This window comes from Scyliorhinus canicula, unplaced genomic scaffold (assembly GCF_902713615.1).
Source record: "Scyliorhinus canicula unplaced genomic scaffold, sScyCan1.1, whole genome shotgun sequence".
NCBI classification, from domain to species: Eukaryota; Metazoa; Chordata; class Chondrichthyes; order Carcharhiniformes; family Scyliorhinidae; genus Scyliorhinus; species Scyliorhinus canicula.
The window spans coordinates 1,932,020-1,949,867 of NW_024055728.1; the positions used below are offsets into that span (position 1 = coordinate 1,932,020).

General features: G+C 49.1%; 1 long non-coding RNA gene across 1 annotated transcript; it reads left to right on the forward strand.

The window, feature by feature from the left end:
- The first annotated feature begins 7,046 nt into the window (after positions 1 to 7,046).
- Positions 7,047 to 17,392, forward strand: LOC119960720. Its single transcript, XR_005459504.1, has 3 exons — positions 7,047 to 7,152; positions 13,872 to 13,874; positions 17,211 to 17,392. It is a non-coding gene; the product is annotated as an uncharacterized LOC119960720 (long non-coding RNA).
- Positions 17,393 to 17,848: the final 456 nt, after the last annotated feature.

Below are 17,848 nucleotides of genomic sequence, written 5' to 3' on the forward strand. Positions count from 1 at the left end.
CTGTGTGTGGAGAGAGAGAGAGAGTGTGTGACAGTGTGCGAGGAGAGAGAGTGTGTGACAGTGTGTGTGGGGGAGAGATAGAGGGAGAATGTGTGTGTGACAGTGTGTGGGGAGAGAGAGAGAGAGTGACAGTGTGTTTGGAGAGAGAGAGAGTGTGACAGTGTGTGGGGCGAGAGAGTGTGTGACAGTGTGTGTGGGTGGAGAGAGAGTGTGTGACAGTGTGTGTGGGGGAGAGAGTGAGAGAGAGAGTGTGTGACAGTGTGTGGGAGAGAGAGAGTGACAGTGTGTGGGGGGAGAGAGAGAGAGTGACAGTGTGTGGGGAGAGAGAGAGAGTGACAGTGTGTGGGGAGAGAGAGAGACAGAGAGAGAGTGACTGTGGGGAGAGAGAGAGAGTGTGTGACAGTGTGTGAGGAGAGAGAGAGTGAGACAGTGTGTGAGGAGAGAGAGAGTGTGACAGTGTGTGGAGAGAGTGTGTGACAGTGTGTGGAGAGAGAGAGAGAGTGTGTGACAGTGTGTGGGGAGAGAGAGTGTGACAGTATCTGTGGAGTGAGAGAGAGATAGTGTGACAGTGTGTGGGGAGAGAGTGTGACAGTGTGTGGGCGGAGAGAGAGAGTGTATGACATTGTTGGGTGGCAGAGACAGAGTGACAGTGTGGGGGTAGAGAGTGAGAGAGTGTTATAAAGTGTCGCGGGAGAGAGAGAGAGTGACATTGTGTGGGGAGAGAGAGAGTGTGACAGTGTGTGGGGAGAGAGAGATAGAGTGTGGCAGTGTGTGGGAAGAGAGAGAGTGTGTGACTGTGTGTGGAGAGAGAGAGTGTGTGACAGTGTGTGGGGAGAGAGTGTGACAGTGTGTGGGGAGAGGGAGAGAGAGACTGTGACAGTGTGTGGGGAGAGAGAGAGTGTGACAGTGTGTGGGGGGAGAGAGAGAGAGAGAGAGAGAGAGTGGTGAGAGAGAGAGTTAGACTGTGACAGTGTATGGGGACAGGGAGTGTGACAGTGTGTGGGGAGAGAGAGATAGAGAGTGTGTGACTGTGTGTGGGGAGAGAGAGATAGAGAAAGTGTGACAGTGTGTGGGGAGAGAGAGAGATACTGTGACAGTGTGTGGGGAAGCGAGAGAGTGTGATAGTGTGTTGGGAGAGAGAGAGACTGTGACAGTGTGTGGGGAGAGATATAGTGTGGGTGTGTGGGGAAAGAGACAGAGTGTGTGACAGTATGTGGGGAGAGCGAGAGGGAGTGACAGTTTGTGGGGATAGAGTGTGTAACGGTATGTGGGGAGAGAGAGTGACTGTGTGGGGAGAGAGAGTGTGACAGTGTGTGTGGAGAGAGGGAGTGTGTGAAAGTATATGGGGAGAGAGAGAGAGAGAGAGAGAGAGACAGTGTGTGGGGAGAGAGAGAGTGTGTGACAGTATGTGGGGAGAGAGAGAGAGTGTGAGTGTGTGGGGAGAGAGTGTGTGACAGTGTGTCTGCAGAGAGTGTGTGACAGTTTGTGGTGAGAGAGAGACAGTATGTGGGGAGAGAGAGAGATAGTGGGTGAAAGTGTGGGGGGTGAGAGAGAGAGTGTGACAGTGTAGGGAGAGAGAGATAGTGTGTGACAGTGTGTGGGGAGAGAGTGTGACAGTGTGTGGGGAGAGAGAGAGAGTGACAGTGTGTGAGACAGAGAGAGAGAGTGTGTGACAGTGTGTGGAGAGAGAGAGAGAGAGAGAGAGAGAGAGAGAGAGAGAGTTTGGGTGGAGAGAGATGGTGTGTCACATGTGTGTGGAGAGAGAGAGTGTGACAGTGAGTGGGGAGAGCGAGAGAGTGTGAGAGTGTGTGGGGTGAGAGAGGGAGAGAGTGTGGCAGTGCGTGGGGAGAGAGAGTGTGTGACAGTGTGTGGGGAGAGCGAGAGATAGTGTGTGACAGTGTGTGGGGAGAGAGAGAGTGTGTGACTGTATGTGGGGCGAGAGGGAGAGAGAGTGTGAGCGTGTGGAGAGAGAGAGAGTGTGTGACAGTATGTGGGGAGAGAGTGTGTGACAGTGTGTGGGGAGAGAGAGACACTATGTGGGTAGAGAGAGAGATAGTGGGTGAAAGTGTGTGAGGGGAGAGAGAGAGAGAGTGTGACAGTGTGTGGGGAGAGAGTGTGACAGTGTGTGCGGAGAGATTGTGACTGTGTGTGGGGAGAGAGAAAAAGAGAGTGTGTGACTGTGTGGGGAGAGAGAGAGAGAGTAACAGTGTTTGGGGGAGAGAGATGGTGTGTCACAGTGTGTGGGGGAGAGAGAGTGTGACAGTGAGTGGGGAGAGATAGAGAGTGTGACAGTGTGTGGGATGAGAGAGGGAGAGAGTGTGGCAGTGTGTGGGGAGAGAGAGTGTGTGACAGTGTGTGGGGAGAGAGAGATAGTGTGTGACAGTGTGTGGGGAGAGACAGAGAGAGAGTGTGACAGTGTTTGAGGAGAGAGAGTGTGTGTGACAGTGTGTGGGGGGAGAGAGAGATGGATTGTGTGGGGAGAAAGAGCGTGTGTCACAGTGTGTGGGGGGAGAGAGAGTGTGTGACTGTGTGTGGGGAGAGAGAGTGTGACAGTATGTGGGGAGAGAGATAGTGTTTGAAAGTGTGTGGGGAGAGAGAGAGAGTATGACTGTGTGGGGAGAGAGAGAGTGTGACAGTGAGTGCGGAGAGATTGTGACTGTGTGTGGGGAGAGAGAGAAAGAGAGTGTGTGACTGTGTGGGGAGAGAGAGAGAGAGTAACAGTGTTTGGGGGAGAGAGATGGTGTGTCACAGTGTGTGGGGGAGAGAGAGAGTGTGACAGTGAGTGGGGAGAGATAGAGAGAGTGTGACAGTGTGTGGGATGAGAGAGGGAGAGAGTGTGGCAGTGTGTGGGGAGAGAGAGTGTGTGTGACAGTGTGTGGGGGGAGAGAGAGATGGAGTGTGTGGGGAGAAAGAGCGTGTGTCACAGTGTGTGGGGGGAGAGAGAGTGTGTGACTGTGTGTGGGGAGAGAGAGTGTGACAGTATGTGGGGAGAGAGATAGTGTTTGAAAGTGTGTGGGGAGAGAGAGAGAGTATGACTGTGTGGGGAGAGAGAGAGTGTGACAGTGAGTGGGGAGAGCGAGAGAGTGTGAGAGTGTGTGGGGTGAGAGAGGGAGAGAGTGTGGCAGTGCGTGGGGAGAGAGAGTGTGTGACAGTGTGTGAGGAGAGCGAGAGATAGTGTGTGACAGTGTGTGGGGAGAGAGAGAGTGTGTGACTGTATGTGGGGCGAGAGGGAGAGAGAGTGTGAGCGTGTGGAGAGTGAGAGTGTGTGACAGTATGTGGGGAGAGAATGTGTGACAGTGTGTGGGGAGAGAGAGACACTATGTGGGTAGAGAGAGAGATAGTGGGTGAAAGTGTGTGGGGGGAGAGAGAGAGAGAGTGTGACAGTGTGTGGGGAGAGAGTGTGACAGTGTGTGCGGAGAGATTGTGACTGTGTGTGGGGAGAGAGAAAAAGAGAGTGTGTGACTGTGTGGGGAGAGAGAGAGAGAGTAACAGTGTTTGGGGGAGAGAGATGGTGTGTCACAGTGTGTGGGGGAGAGAGAGAGTGTGACAGTGAGTGGGGAGAGATAGAGAGAGTGTGACAGTGTGTGGGATGAGAGAGGGAGAGAGTGTGGCAGTGTGTGGGGAGAGAGAGTGTGTGACAGTGTGTGGGGAGAGAGAGATAGTGTGTGACAGTGTGTGGGGAGAGACAGAGAGAGAGTGTGACAGTGTTTGAGGAGGAGAGTGTGTGTGACAGTGTGTGGGGGGAGAGAGAGATGGAGTGTGTGGGGAGAAAGAGCGTGTGTCACAGTGTGTGGGGGGAGAGAGAGTGTGTGACTGTGTGTGGGGAGAGAGAGTGTGACAGTATGTGGGGAGAGAGATAGTGTTTGAAAGTGTGTGGGGAGAGAGAGAGAGTATGACTGTGTGGGGAGAGAGAGAGTGTGACAGTGAGTGCGGAGAGAGTTGTGACTGTGTGTGGGGAGAGAGAGAAAGAGAGTGTGTGACTGTGTGGGGAGAGAGAGAGAGAGTAACAGTGTTTGGGGGAGAGAGATGGTGTGTCACAGTGTGTGGGGGAGAGAGAGAGTGTGACAGTGAGTGGGGAGAGATAGAGAGAGTGTGACAGTGTGTGTGGAGAGAGAGGGAGAGAGTGTGGCAGTGTGGGGGAGAGAGAGTGTGTGACAGTGTGTGGGGAGGGAGAGATAGTGTGTGACAGTGTGTGGGGAGAGACAGAGAGAGAGTGTGACAGTGTTTGAGGAGAGAGAGTGTGTGTGACAGTGTGTGGGGGAGAGAGAGATGGAGTGTGTGGGGAGAAAGAGCGTGTGTCACAGTGTGTGGGAGGAGAGAGAGTGTGTGACTGTGTGTGGGGAGAGAGAGTGTGACAGTATGTGGGGAGAGAGATAGTGTTTGAAAGTGTGTGGGGAGAGAGAGAGAGTATGACTGTGTGGGGAGAGAGAGAGTGTGACAGTGAGTGGGGAGAGGGAGAGAGTGTGAGAGTGTGGGGTGAGAGAGGGAGAGAGTGTGGCAGTGCGTGGGGAGAGAGAGTGTGTGACAGTGTGTGGGGAGAGCGAGAGACAGTGTGTGACAGTGTGTGGGGAGAGAGAGAGTGTGTGACTGTATGTGGGTCGAGAGGGAGAGAGAGTGTGAGCGTGTGGAGAGAGAGAGTGTGTGACAGTATGTGGGGAGAGAATGTGTGACAGTGTGTGGGGAGAGAGAGACACTATGTGGGTAGAGAGAGAGATAGTGGGTGAAAGTGTGTGGGGGGAGAGAGAGAGAGAGTGTGACAGTGTGTGGGGAGAGAGTGTGACAGTGTGTGCGGAGAGATTGTGACTGTGTGTGGGGAGAGAGAAAAAGAGAGTGTTTGACTGTGTGGGGAGAGAGAGAGAGTAACAGTGTTTGGGGGAGAGAGATGGTGTGTCACAGTGTGTGGGGGAGAGAGAGAGTGTGGCAGTGAGTGGGGAGAGAGAGAGTGTGACAGTGTGTGGGATGAGAGAGGGAGAGAGTGTGGCAGTGTGTGGGGAGAGAGAGTGTGTGACAGTGTGTGGGGAGAGACAGAGAGAGTGTGACAGTGTTTGGGGAGAGAGTGTGTGTGTGACAGTGTGTGTGGGGAGAGAGAGATGGAGTGTGTGGGGAGAGAGAGTGTGTGTCACAGTGTGTGGGGAGAGAGAGAGTGTGTGACAGTGTGTGGGGAGAGAGAGTGTGACAGTATGTGGGGAGAGAGATAGTGTTTGACAGTGTGTGGAGAGAGAGAGAGTGCCTTTGTGGGGAGAGAGTGAGTGTGTGACAGTGTGTGGGGAGAGAGAGAGAGAGAGAGTGTGACATCTGTTGGGAGAGAGAGAGAGAGTGTGACAGTGTGTGGGGAGAGAGTGCGTGACAGTGTGTGGAGAGAGAGAGAGATTGTGTGTGACAGTGTTTTGGGAGAGAGAGACTAGTGTGTGGCAGTGTTTGGGGAGAGAGAGAGACAGTGTGTGACGGTGTGTGGGGAGAGAGAAAGAGTGTGTGACAGTGTGTGGGGAGAGACAGATAGTGTGTGACAGTGTTTGGGGAGAGAGAGATAGTTTGTGACAGTGTTTGGGGGGAGAGAGAGTGTGTGACAGTGTGGGGACAGAGAGCGACTATGAGTGGGGGGAGAGAGACAGTGTGTAAGGAGATAGAGTGTGACATTGTGGGGGAGAGAGAGAGTCAGACAGTGTGTGGGGTGAGAGAGTGAGACAATGTTTGAGGAGAGAGTGTGACAGTCTGTTGGAAAAGAGAGCGAGTGTGACTGTGGGGAGAGAGATAACGTGACAGTGTGTGGGGAGAGAGATAGAGAGAGCCAGTGTGTGTGGAGAGTGAGAGAGTGTGACAGTGTGTGGGGAGAGAGAGAGAGAGTGTGACAGTGTGTGGGGAGAGAGAGTGAGAGAATGAGACAGTGTGTGGGGAGAGAGAGTGTGTGACAGTGTGTGGGGAGAGATAGATAGTGTGTGACAGTGTGTGGGGAGAGACAGAGAGAGAGTGTGACAGTGTTTGGGGAGAGAGAGTGTGTGTGACAGTGTGTGGGGGGAGAGAGAGATGGAGTGTGTGGGGAGAGAGAGAGTGTGTCACAGTGTGTGGGGAGAGAGACAGTGTGTGACAGTGTGAGGGGAGAGAGAGGGTGACAGTATGTGGGGAGAGAGATAGTGTTTGACAGTGTGTGGGGAGAGAGAGAGAGAGTGTGGCTGTGTGGGGAAAGAGTGAGTGTGTGACAGTATGTGGGGAGAGAGAGAAAGAGAGAGTGTGACAGTCTGTTGGGAGAGAGAGAGTGTGACAGTGTGTGGGGAGAGTGCGTGACAGTGTGTGGAGAGAGAGAGATTGTGTGTGACAGTGTTTTGGGGAGAGAGCGATAGTGTGTGACAGTGTTTGGGGAGCTAGAGATAGTTTGTGACAGTGTTTGGGGGGGAGAGAGAGTGTGACAGTGTGGGGACAGAGAGCGACAATGTGTGGGGAGGGAGAGACAGTGTGTAAGGAGAGAGAGTGTTACATTGTGGGGGGGAGAGAGAGTGAGACAGTGTGTGGGGTGAGTGAGTGAGACAATGTTTGAGGAGAGAGTGTGACAGTCTGTTGGGAGAGAGAGCGAGTGTGACTGTGTGGAGAGAGATAACGTGACAGTGTGTGGGGAGAGAGAGAGAGAGAGACAGTGTGTGTGGAGAGAGAGAGAGAGTGTGACAGTGTGTGAGGAGAGAGAGAGAGTGAGACAGTGTGTGTGGAGAGAGAGTGTGACAGTGTGTGAGGAGAGAGAGTGTGACAGTGTGTGAGGAGAGAGAGAGTGTGTGACAGTGTGTGAGGAGAGAGTGAGAGAGTGAGACAGTGTGTGTGGAGAGATAATGTGACAGTGTGTGGAGAGAAAGAGTGTGTGACAGTGTGTGCGGAGATAGAGTGAGAGAGTGAGACAGTGTGTGAGGAGAGAGAGTGAGACAGTGTGTGAGGAGAGAGAGAGTGAGACAGTGTGTGAGGAGAGAGAGTGAGACAGTGTGTGTGGAGAGAGTGTGACAGTGTGTGAGGAGAGAGAGAGTGTGACAGTGTGTGAGGAGAGAGAGTGAGACAGTGTGTGGGGAGAGAGAGTGAGACAGTATGTGGAGAGAGTGGGACAGTGTTAGGAGAGAGACTGTTTCGGAAGGAGACTCTGGACTTCCCTCGGCACCCACCCTCATGCTCTCCCAGGTGAGTTTGTGTCAGCTCTTCGAAAGAGCCACGGAGATCACTGCGTTCACTCTCAGTCCAAGTGTTTGTGGCAGTTCTTTCTATTTTCATTAGATGTTTCAGGCGGGATAGAATGGGATGTAAAACGGGTGGCTTAGTTGCGCAACTGGTTCGGGAGAATATCACAGCTGCACTGTGGAAGGACACCTCAGAGGGCAGCGAGGCTGTAAGGGTCGAGAGGAGGAATAAGGGTGCAGTCACACTGTTAGGGGTCTACTACAGGCCTTTCAACAGCCTATGGCAGATAGACGAGTAGATAGATATACTGATTTTGGAAACGAGTAAAAGTAACAGGGTTGCTGTGATGGGAGACTTCAACTTCCCCAATATTGACTGGGATTCACTTAGTACTCGGGGCTTGGAATGGGCAGAGTTTGTAAGGAGCATCCAGGAGGACTTCTTAAAACAAAATTAGATAGTCCAACTATGGACGGGCCTGTACTGGACCTGGTATTGCGGAATTAGCCCGGCCAGGTGGTCGAAGTTACAGTAGGGGAACATTTCGGGAACAGTGAAGACAATTCAGTAAGTTTTAATGTGCTGGTGGACAAGGATAAGAGTGACCATAGCGTGAATGTGCTAAATTGGGGGAAGGCTAGCTTTAACAATATTAGGTGGGAACTGAAGATCCTAGATTGGGGTGGATGTTTGAGGTTAAATCAACATCTGACATGCGGGTGGGTTTGATAGCACAATTGCATCACAGCTCCAGGGTCCCAGTTCGATTCCGGCTTGGGTCACTGTCTGTGCGGAGTCTGCACATCCTCCCCGTGTGTGCGTGGGTTTCCTCCGGGTGCTCCGGTTTCCTCCCACAGTCCAAAGATGTGCAGGTTAGGTGAATTGGCAATGATAAATTGCCCTTAGTGTCCAAAATTACCCTTAGTGTTGGGTGGGGTTACTGGGTTATGGGGATAGGGTGGAGGTGTTAACCTTGGGTAGGGTGCTCTTTCCAAGATCCGGTGAAGACTCGATGGGCCGAATGGCCTCCTTCTGCACTCTAAATTCTATGATATCTAATTCTACGAAAGAAATTCTGGACCGGCATGTTCCTGTGCGGAAGAAGGATAAATACGGCAAATTTCGTGAACCTAGGACAAAAAGAGATATTGTAGGCCTCGTCAAAAAGAAAAAGGAGGCATTCGTCAGGGCTAGAAGGCTGGGAACAGACTAAGCCTGTGTGGAATATAAGGCACGTAGGAAGGAACTTAAACAAGAAGTCCGAAGGGCTAAAAGGTGTCACAAAAAGTCATTGGCAAATAGATATGGAAAATCCCAATGCTTTTTACACATACATAAAAAGCAAGAGGGTAGCAAGGGAAAGGGTTGTCCCACTGAAGGATAGGCAAGGGAATCAATGTGTGGAGCCAGAGGAAATGGGCGAGGTACTAAATGAATACTTTGCATCAGTATTCAGCAAAGAGAAGGAATTGGCTGATGTTGATTGGGGAGAAGCATGTGTCACACTGCCTGGTCACATTGTGATCCAAAAAGACCAGGTATTGGGCATCCTATCACATTAAGGTTGATACGTTCCCACGGCTGATGGGATCTAACCCAGAATACTGAAGGAGGCTAGAGAGGAAATCTTTGGATCCTCAGTCTTCAGCTGATATCCCGGAGGACTGGAGAATAGCCAATGTTGTTAGTTTGTTTAAGAAGGGTAGCAAGGATTATCCAGGTAACTACAGGCTGGTGAGACCTACGACTGGTAGGGACATTACTGGAGAGAATTCTTCGAGACATAATCTATTCCCATTTCTCATTGATCCATCTACTTCCATCACAGCCTCTGTTCCTGAATACTGGATCAATCTGCTTCCATCATTGACTGTTGCTTAATACTTGATCAATCTGCTTCCATCACTGCCTCTGCCGCTGCACACTGGATCAACGTGCTTCCATCAGTTGTTCAAATGCTGAACAGTGCGTCAATCTGGTTCCATCACAGCCTCTGCTGCTGCACACTGGATCAATCTGCTTCCAGCACTGACTGCTGCTGCACACTGGATCAATCTTGTTCAATCACAGCCTCTGCTGCTGCACATTTGATCAATCTGCTTCCATCACTGCCTCTGCTGCTGCACACTGGATCAATCTGCTTCCATCACTGACTCTGCTGCTGCACACTGGATCAATCTGCTTCCATCACTGACTCTGCTGCTGCACACTGGATCAATTTTGTTCCATCACTGCCTCTGCTGCTGCACACTGGATCAATCTTGTTCCATCACTGCCTGTGCTGCAGCACACAGGATCAAACGTGTTCCATCACTGCCTCTGCTGCTGCACACTGGATCAATCTGCTTCCATCACTGACTCTGCTGCGGCACACTGGATCAATATGCTTCCATCACTGCCTCTGCTGCTGCAGACTGAATCAATCTTGTTCCATCACTGCCTCTGCTGCTGCACACTGGATCAATCTGCTTCCATCACTGACTCAGCTGCTGCACACTGGATCAATCTGCTTCCATCACTGCCACTGTTGGTGGACTCTGGATCAATCTGCTTCCATCACTGCCACTGTTGGTGGACTCTGGATCAATCTGCTTCCATCACTGACACTGCTGTTGCACAATGGATCAATCTGCGTCCATCACTGACACTGCTGCTGCACACTGGATCAATCTGCTTCCATCACTGCCTCTGCTCCTCGACACAGGGTCAATATGCTTCCATCACTGCCTCTGCTCCTCGACACAGGGTCAATATGCTTCCATCACTGCCTCTGCTGCGGAATACTGGGTCAATCTGCTTCCATCATTGTCTCTGCTCTGGATACTTGTTCAACCGCCTTCCATCACTGCCTCTGGCGCTGCACACTGGATCAATCTACTTCTATCACTGCCTCTGCTGAACACTGGATCAATTTTCCTCCATCACTGCCTTTTCATAGAATTTACAGTGCAGAAGGAGGCCACCCGGGTCATCGAGTCTGCACAGGACCCCACAAAGCGCAACTTACTCGAGCCCACGTTTCCATTCTATCCCCGGAACCCACCAACCCCCACAAGCTTTTTGGACACTAAGGGCAATTTAGCATGGCCAATCCCCATTGCACTATGGATATGCCCACTCCACACGGACAACAGCCGTTCGAGAAGGTGGTACACCTCCATATTTTCATGGACAATTATAAATGGCCAATTAACATGCTTGTTCACGTCTCATGAATGCATGTCTTTAAAATCTGAATTCATATCATAGATAGATAGATTGGAGAGTTGGGCAGAGAAATGGCAGATGGAGTTCAATCCAGGCAAATGCGAGGTGATGCATTTTGTAAGATCTATTTCAAGAGCGGACTATATGGTCAATCTAAGAGTCCTGGGGAAAATTGATGTACAGAGTGATCTGGCAGTTCAAGTCCGTTGTGCCATGAAGGTGGCAACGCAGGTCGATAGAGCGGTCAAGAAGGCAGACAGCAGGTTTGCCTTCATCGGACGGCGTATTGAGTACAAGAGTCAGCTGGTCATGTTACAGTTGTATAGGACTTTGGTTAGGCCACATTTTAAATACTGCGTGCAGTTCTGGGCGCCACATTACCAGAAGGATGTGGATGCCTTCTCGAAGGTGCAGAGGAGGTTCACCAGGATGTTGCCTGGTATGGACTGTGCTGGCTATCAAGAAAGGTTGAGGAGATTAGGATTGTTTTCATTGGAAAGACGGAGGTTGAGGGGAGACCTGATTGAGGTCGACAAAATTACTGGAGGTATAGACAGGGTGGATAGCAAGAAGCTTTTTTCCAAGAGTGGGGGTGTCAATTCCAAGGGGTCACGATTTCAAGGTGAGAGGGGGAAAGTTTAAGGGAGTTGTGCGTGGGAAGTTCTTTTACGCGGAGGGTGGTGGGTGCCTGGAACGCTTTGCCAGCGGAGGTGGTAGTGGCGGGCACAATAACATAATTTTAGATGCACCTGGACAGAAATACGAGCGGGCATGGAACAGAGGGAAGTAAGATCCTTGGAAAATAGGCGACAGGTTTCGATAAAGGATATGGATCGGCGCAGGCTGAGAGGGCCGAAGGGCCTGTTCCGGTGCTGTAATTTCCTTTTATATATCCACGTTATATTTCTTCAATGCCCCATCAAGTGCTGGGGTACATTTTTGTCAACTGCATTGAAGGCGGCCTTACATGCTTATATTGGAGCTACTGATGATAATTGTACGACAACCATCTCGAGTTGACGCGGTCACGTCTGTGAGTTGAATTCCCATCAGTAAACACCAGTTGAGGCTGAACAGACTTCTTCTTCCTCTTGTGTGGTCGTGTAGTTTCTGAGTTGCAGGTCTGTCCTTCTCTTGCATCGAGAACAATTATTCGAAAGTTATGCTGCAATCGTCTGGAAATGTCAATCAAAAATCCAGAGGAGAGCGAACAAATCATATAGTGCGATTTTTCTCATTCACAGGATGTCGGCGGCATTGATGGCAACAACATCTGTTCTTAATCCCTGGAACTCAGTGGCATTGTGAGCCATTTTTAACAGCAGTTCACAGCCAACCACAATGCTGTGTGCCGGCAGCAAAAAGTCAGCCTGGCAGTTTTAGATGGGAGGTTACCTTCGGGACTTAGTGCACCAAATATATACTTGCAACAATACTGTGAGATTATCTGGGTCACATTGAGATCAAACAGGAGGACGTCTTGAGAAACATTCAGGTAGGTAAGTCCCCATGGCCTGATGGGATCTACCCCAGTAACGTGAGGGAGGGAAGGTAGGAGATTGATGAGACCTTGACTGAATATTTGTCTCCTTACTGGATGCAGGTGATGTACCAGGAGAACAGCTAATGTTCTTCCTTTGTTTAAGAAGTGCAGCAAGAATAATCTAGGAAATTACGGGCCAGTGTAATCCATGATTCTTCCAGACAGGATTCACTCCCATTTATGAAGTAAGTTAAGAAGAGACAGCATGGTGGTGTGAATGGGAGGTCATGCCTCACTTACATGATCGAGTTTTTCGAGAAGTGACAAAGTTGATTGGTTTAGAGGAGGGCAGAAGATGTTGTGCATTAATAAAGCCTCTGGCAAGATCACTCAGGGCAGACTGGTGCAGGGGAGTGAAGTCGCACAGGATCAGTGAGCTGGTCAGGTGGATACATAACTGGCTCTGTCATGGAAGACAGGGAAGCAGTGGAAGATGTGTATCTAAATAGGCGGCTGGGACTAGTGGTGTTCCGCAGTGATCAGTGCTGGGTAGTTTACTGTTTGTCGTATAAATAAATGATTTAGAGGAACATGTAACTGGTCTCATTAGCAAGTTTGCAGAAGACACAATGTTTAGTGGAATTGCAGATTGCGATCAGGACTGTCAGAGGATGCCGCTGGTCGTATATTTGTTTAGGAGGAAGAGATGTCAGATGGAGTTAAATCCGGAGAAATGTGAGGTAATGCATTTGGAATGTCTACTTCCGTGGAAAATAACAATAAATGGCAGAACGTTTAAGAGTATTGACAGACAGATGGATCTGGGTGGACAGGCCCAACGTCATCGAAAATGCAACACAGGTGGAGAAGGTAGTTAAGAAGGCATACAGCGTGCTTGCGTTCAATGACCGGGCCATTGAGTATAAAAATTGACAAGTCATGCTGCAGTTGCATAGAACCTTAGTTAGGACAAACTTGAAATATAGATTTCAGTTCTGTCGCACACTACCAGCAGGAAGTGGAGGCTTTGGAAAGGTATAGAAGAATTTTACCAGGAGCCTCCTGGTGCGGAGGTCATTAGCTCCGAGGAGAGGTTGGATAAACTTGTTTGTTCTCACAGGAACAATGGAAGTTGAGCGTCGACCCGGTAGAAATCTACAAAATTATGATGGGCATGGACAGAGAGGATAGTCAGAAGCGTTTTTGAAGTGCGGGAGAGTGAATTACAAGAGGACATAGGATTAAAGTGCAAGGGGCAACGTTTAGAAATGCGTGCGAGGGAAGTATTTTTTGCACAATGGTGCCTTGAACTATCTGTCGGAGGAGGTGGCGGAAGTAGGTACGATAGTGACGTTTAAGGAGCGTCTTGATAAATACATGAATGGGATGGTGATAGAGGGATACGGACCCCGGAAGTGCAGAAGGTTTCAGGTTAGACAGACAGCACGGTCGGCGCAGTTGGGTCAGTAGTCTGTGGAGTTATTTTTCGGGCAAGGGCGTGGATGTTGCGTCATTGAGTAGATCGAAGGCTGAGATCGGCAACTTATTTTATGAGACAAGGGACTCAATGATTGATCGGGTGGAGAGGGAAGGAGTCAGACAGGATCAGGCACGAATCGATCAGGGATAATGTTATTCATGGCATAATAGGATGATATTGGCCTGCAGCTGAGCTGTAGTTTCCAATGTTTCTCACTATGTGAGGAGTAAACGAAGCTGGTTTGCAAAGTCGGTCTCGAACTCTCATATTCCACGTCCATTCTTCCGGTTAGATTCGAATTGTCCCCCCGGTGACGTTTGATTTACCCCACATTGATTACAGGAAAATCTACCACAGGTATCTTTCTGCACAGCCCTGATCTCACCTGTGCGAAATCACTAATGACCTCACTTTAGGATTAGCATTTTTAAAAAATATATGCATTGACCAGTTACCTGGAGCCCAGTGACCAGTAGCGTACCGCATGGATCAGTTCTAGGTCCTTTGCTGTTTGTGGTTTTCATTAATGACTTGGCTGAGGGAGTTGAAGAGTGGGTCTGTCAATTTTCAGACGATACTAAGATTGGTCGAGTTTTGAATAGTAAGGAGGTCTGTTGTTGGCTGAAAAGAGACATAGATAGGATGCAGAGCTGGGCTGAGAAGTGGCAGATGGAGTTTAACCCTGACAAGAATGAGGTTGTCCATTTTGGAATGACAAATATGAATGCGGAATACAGGGTTCATGGTCGGGTTCTTGGCAATTTTGAGGAGCAGAGAGATCTTGGGGTCTATGTTCATAGATCTTTGAAAGTTGCCACTCAAGTGCATAGAGCTGCGAAGAAGGCCTATGGTGTGCTAGCGTCCATTAGCAGAGGGATTGAATTTAAGAGCCGTGAGGTGATGATGCAGTTGAACAAAACCTTGGTCAGGCCACATTGGAAAATGAAATGAAAAAAAATGAAAGTCGCTTATTGTCATGAGTAGGCTTCAATGAAGTTACTGTAAAAAGCCCCTAGCCGCCACATTCTGGCGCCTGTCCGGGGAGGCTGCTTGGTCTGCTTTAAAAGCCAGTGATGTAGCCCAGAGAGCTAAACCAGCCCCTGGGCAGCAGGAGAACTGTGCATTTGGATTGCATTTGGAGTACTGTGTGTAGTTCTGGTCACCTCATTTTAGGAAGGATGTGGAAGCTTTGCAAAAGGTGCAAACGAGATACACCAGCATGTTGCCTGGAATGTAGAGTAGGTCTTCCGAGGAAAGGTTGAGAGTGCTAGGCCTTTTCGCATTAGAACGGAGAAGGATCAAGGACGACTTGATAGAAGTTTGTAAGATGATCAGGGGAATAGATAGAGTCAACAGTCAGAGAATTTTCCCCCGGGTGGAACAAACCATTACAAGGAGACATAAATTTAAGGTAAATGGTGGGAGATATAGGGGGGATGTCAGAGGTAGGTTCTTTACCCAGAGAGTAGTGGGGGCATGGAATGCACTGCCTGTGGAAGTAGTTGAGTCGGAAACGGTAGGGACCTTCAAACGGCTATTGGATAGGTACATGGATTATGGTAGAATAATGGAATGTATATTAATTTGTTCTTAAGTGCAGCATGGTAGCATTGTGGATAGCACAATTGCTTCACAGCTCCAGGGTCCGGGTTCGATTCCGGCTTGGGTCACTGTCTGTGCGGAGTCTGCACATCCTCCCCGTGTGTGCGTGGGTTTCCTCCGGGTGCTCCGGTTTCCTCCCACAGTCCAAAGATATGCAGGTTGGGTGGGTTGCCATGATAAATTGCCCTTAGTGTCTAAAGTCCTAAGATCTATGATTAATCTAGGACAAAAGTTCGGCACAACATCGTGGGCCGAGGGGCCTGTTCTGTGCTGTATTTCTCTATATTTATATCTACCGCCTCGCGCACAATGCCAGAGTCAACCCACATTGTGGTGGCCATCGTGTAGGCCAGCCTAGGTAATGACAGAAGTTCGGGCACAGTGACTCAGTGGTTAGCACTTTTGTCGGGGTCCCGGGTTGAATTTAGACCTTCAGTGACAGTTGGGTTGGAGTTTGCACATTCTCCCTGTGTCTGCATGGGTTTTGGAAAAAAAAAATGAAAATCGCTTATTGTCACAAGTAGGATTCAAATGAAGTTACCGTGAAAAACCCCTAGTCGCCACAAGCCGGCTCCTGTTCGGGGAGGCTGGTATCGGAATCGAACCGTGCTGTTGGCCTGCCTTGATCTGCTTTCAAAGCAAGTGATTTAGCCCTGCTAATCAGCCCTTTGGCCGGTTTTCTCCGTGTGATGCAATTTCCTCCCATAGACCAAATAGGTGCAGCTTAGGTGGATTGACCAGGATAAATTGTGCCTTACTGTCCTATTGTTAAGGGGGAGGGGGTTATTGACCTCTGGAGATGACGTGGTGTTGTGAGCCTAGGTAGTATGTATTTTCTGCCCTATGATGCAGATTCAAATGGCCTCCTTATGCAATATAGGAATTCTATTAACCTGTCCATCTTTGAACACTTAGGGGTAATTTAACACATCCAATCCAACTAACCTGCACATCTTTGGAATCTAAGGGACAATTTAACACGACCAATACGTTTAACCTGCACATCTTTGGACACTAAGGGACAATTCAACATTACCAATCCACCTAACCTGGACATCTTTGGATACCAGGGACAATTCAACATTACCAATCCACCGAACCTGTACATCTTTGGGCACTAAGGGACAATTTCACACGGCCAATACGCCTAACCTGCACATCTTTGGACACTAAGGGGCAATTTAACACGGCCAATCCACCAAACCTGTACATCTTTGGACACCAAAGGACAATTTAGCACGGCCAATCCATCTAACTTGTACATCTTTGGACTTTGGGAGGAAACCCGAGCACTTGAGAAATTGAGTTTCGGAGCCATGAGGTCATGTTGCAGTTGTACAAAACTCTGGTGCGGCCGCATTTGGAGTATTTCAGTTCTGGCCGCCGCATTATAGGAAGGATGAGGAAGCATTGGAAAGGGTTCAGAGAAGATTTACAGGGATGTTGCCTGGTATGGAGGCAAGATCTTACGAGGAAAGGCTGACGGACTTGAGGCTGTTTTCGTTAAAGAGAAGAAGGTTGAGAGGTGACTTAATTGAGTCAAGATGATCAGTGGATTAGATAGGTTGGACAGTGAGAGCCTTTTTCCTCGGATAATGATGTCTGGCACGAGGGGACATAGTTTTAAATTGAGGGGAGATAGATATAGGGCAGATGCCAGAGGTAGGTCCTTTACTCAGAGAGTAGTAAGGGCTTGGAACGCCCTGCCTGCTACAGTAGTGGACTCGCCCACACTAAGGGCATTCAAATGGTCATTGGAAAGGCATATGGACGATAAGGGAATAGTGTACGGGGACTTTCGAGGGGTTTCGCAGGTCGGGCTACATCGAGGGCCGAAGGGCCTGTACTGCGCTGTAATGATCTATGTTCTATGTTCTATTTTAACATTGATCACCGTTATTCGAAAACAGTTGGCACTGTTGTTTCAAACAAGCGTGTTTAACTAATTGCCTTTCATTTTGGGGTTAAACACAAAACAGATGATACAGCACTTGAATTGGATGGGATTTGCGATATGGTAGTGTGTGTAACAGTTACCACTGCAAGGCCCCAGTCCCATCATTCCTGATTAATATAAATACTCAGTTCATGTCTCCTTGTACGAATGTCCCGGATTGACTAATACCTCTATTTGGGCAATAACGATGTAACATACGCCGTGTTTGGTGATTGTTGCTTGTCTGAATAAAAGCCACTATTTGGGGTAGTGGTAAATGTTAGTGATTGAACAGCACACACTACTATTGATTGACATACTTAAATGTCCTCGTTTTCCATTGACTACCACAGGTCAGACCACAGCACCGGTCCTTTCAATGGAGCCACCATGGGGTGAGATTCCTGATTGGTGACAGCATCGTTCTCACATGAGATGCTGGAAGAAGCTCTCGCTCCAAGAATTATATATGGCATATACGTGATCGGAGTGACATAACTGGAGGGGAAAGATATACCATCAAGAATGCTTCAAAGAACGAAACTGGAGTGTATTAATGTAAAACCACAACCGTTCATCTCGCCCTAGCACACCCTACAGTAACACCATTCACGTGAACGTCACTGGTAAGTTAAGTTGCACTCACTTTTACATCCAAACTTTTTATCAATTAACAATTGAATGGAGGAACTGTTCTGAAAAACGTTAGAAGTTGGTATCTTACAAAATATATCCACGAGGAATATTTGGAGTTGGGGACCAAGGGCAATGTGTCCAAGTTTGCAGATGACACTAAAATGAGTGGTAAAGCGAAATTTGCAGAGGATACTGGAGGTCTGCAGAGGGATTTGGATAGGTTAAGTGAATGGGCTAGGGTCTGGCAGATGGAATACAATGTTGACAAATGTGAGGTTATCCATTTTTGTAGGAATAACAGAAAACGGGATTATTACTTAAATTATAAAATATTAAAGCATGCTGCTGTGCAGAG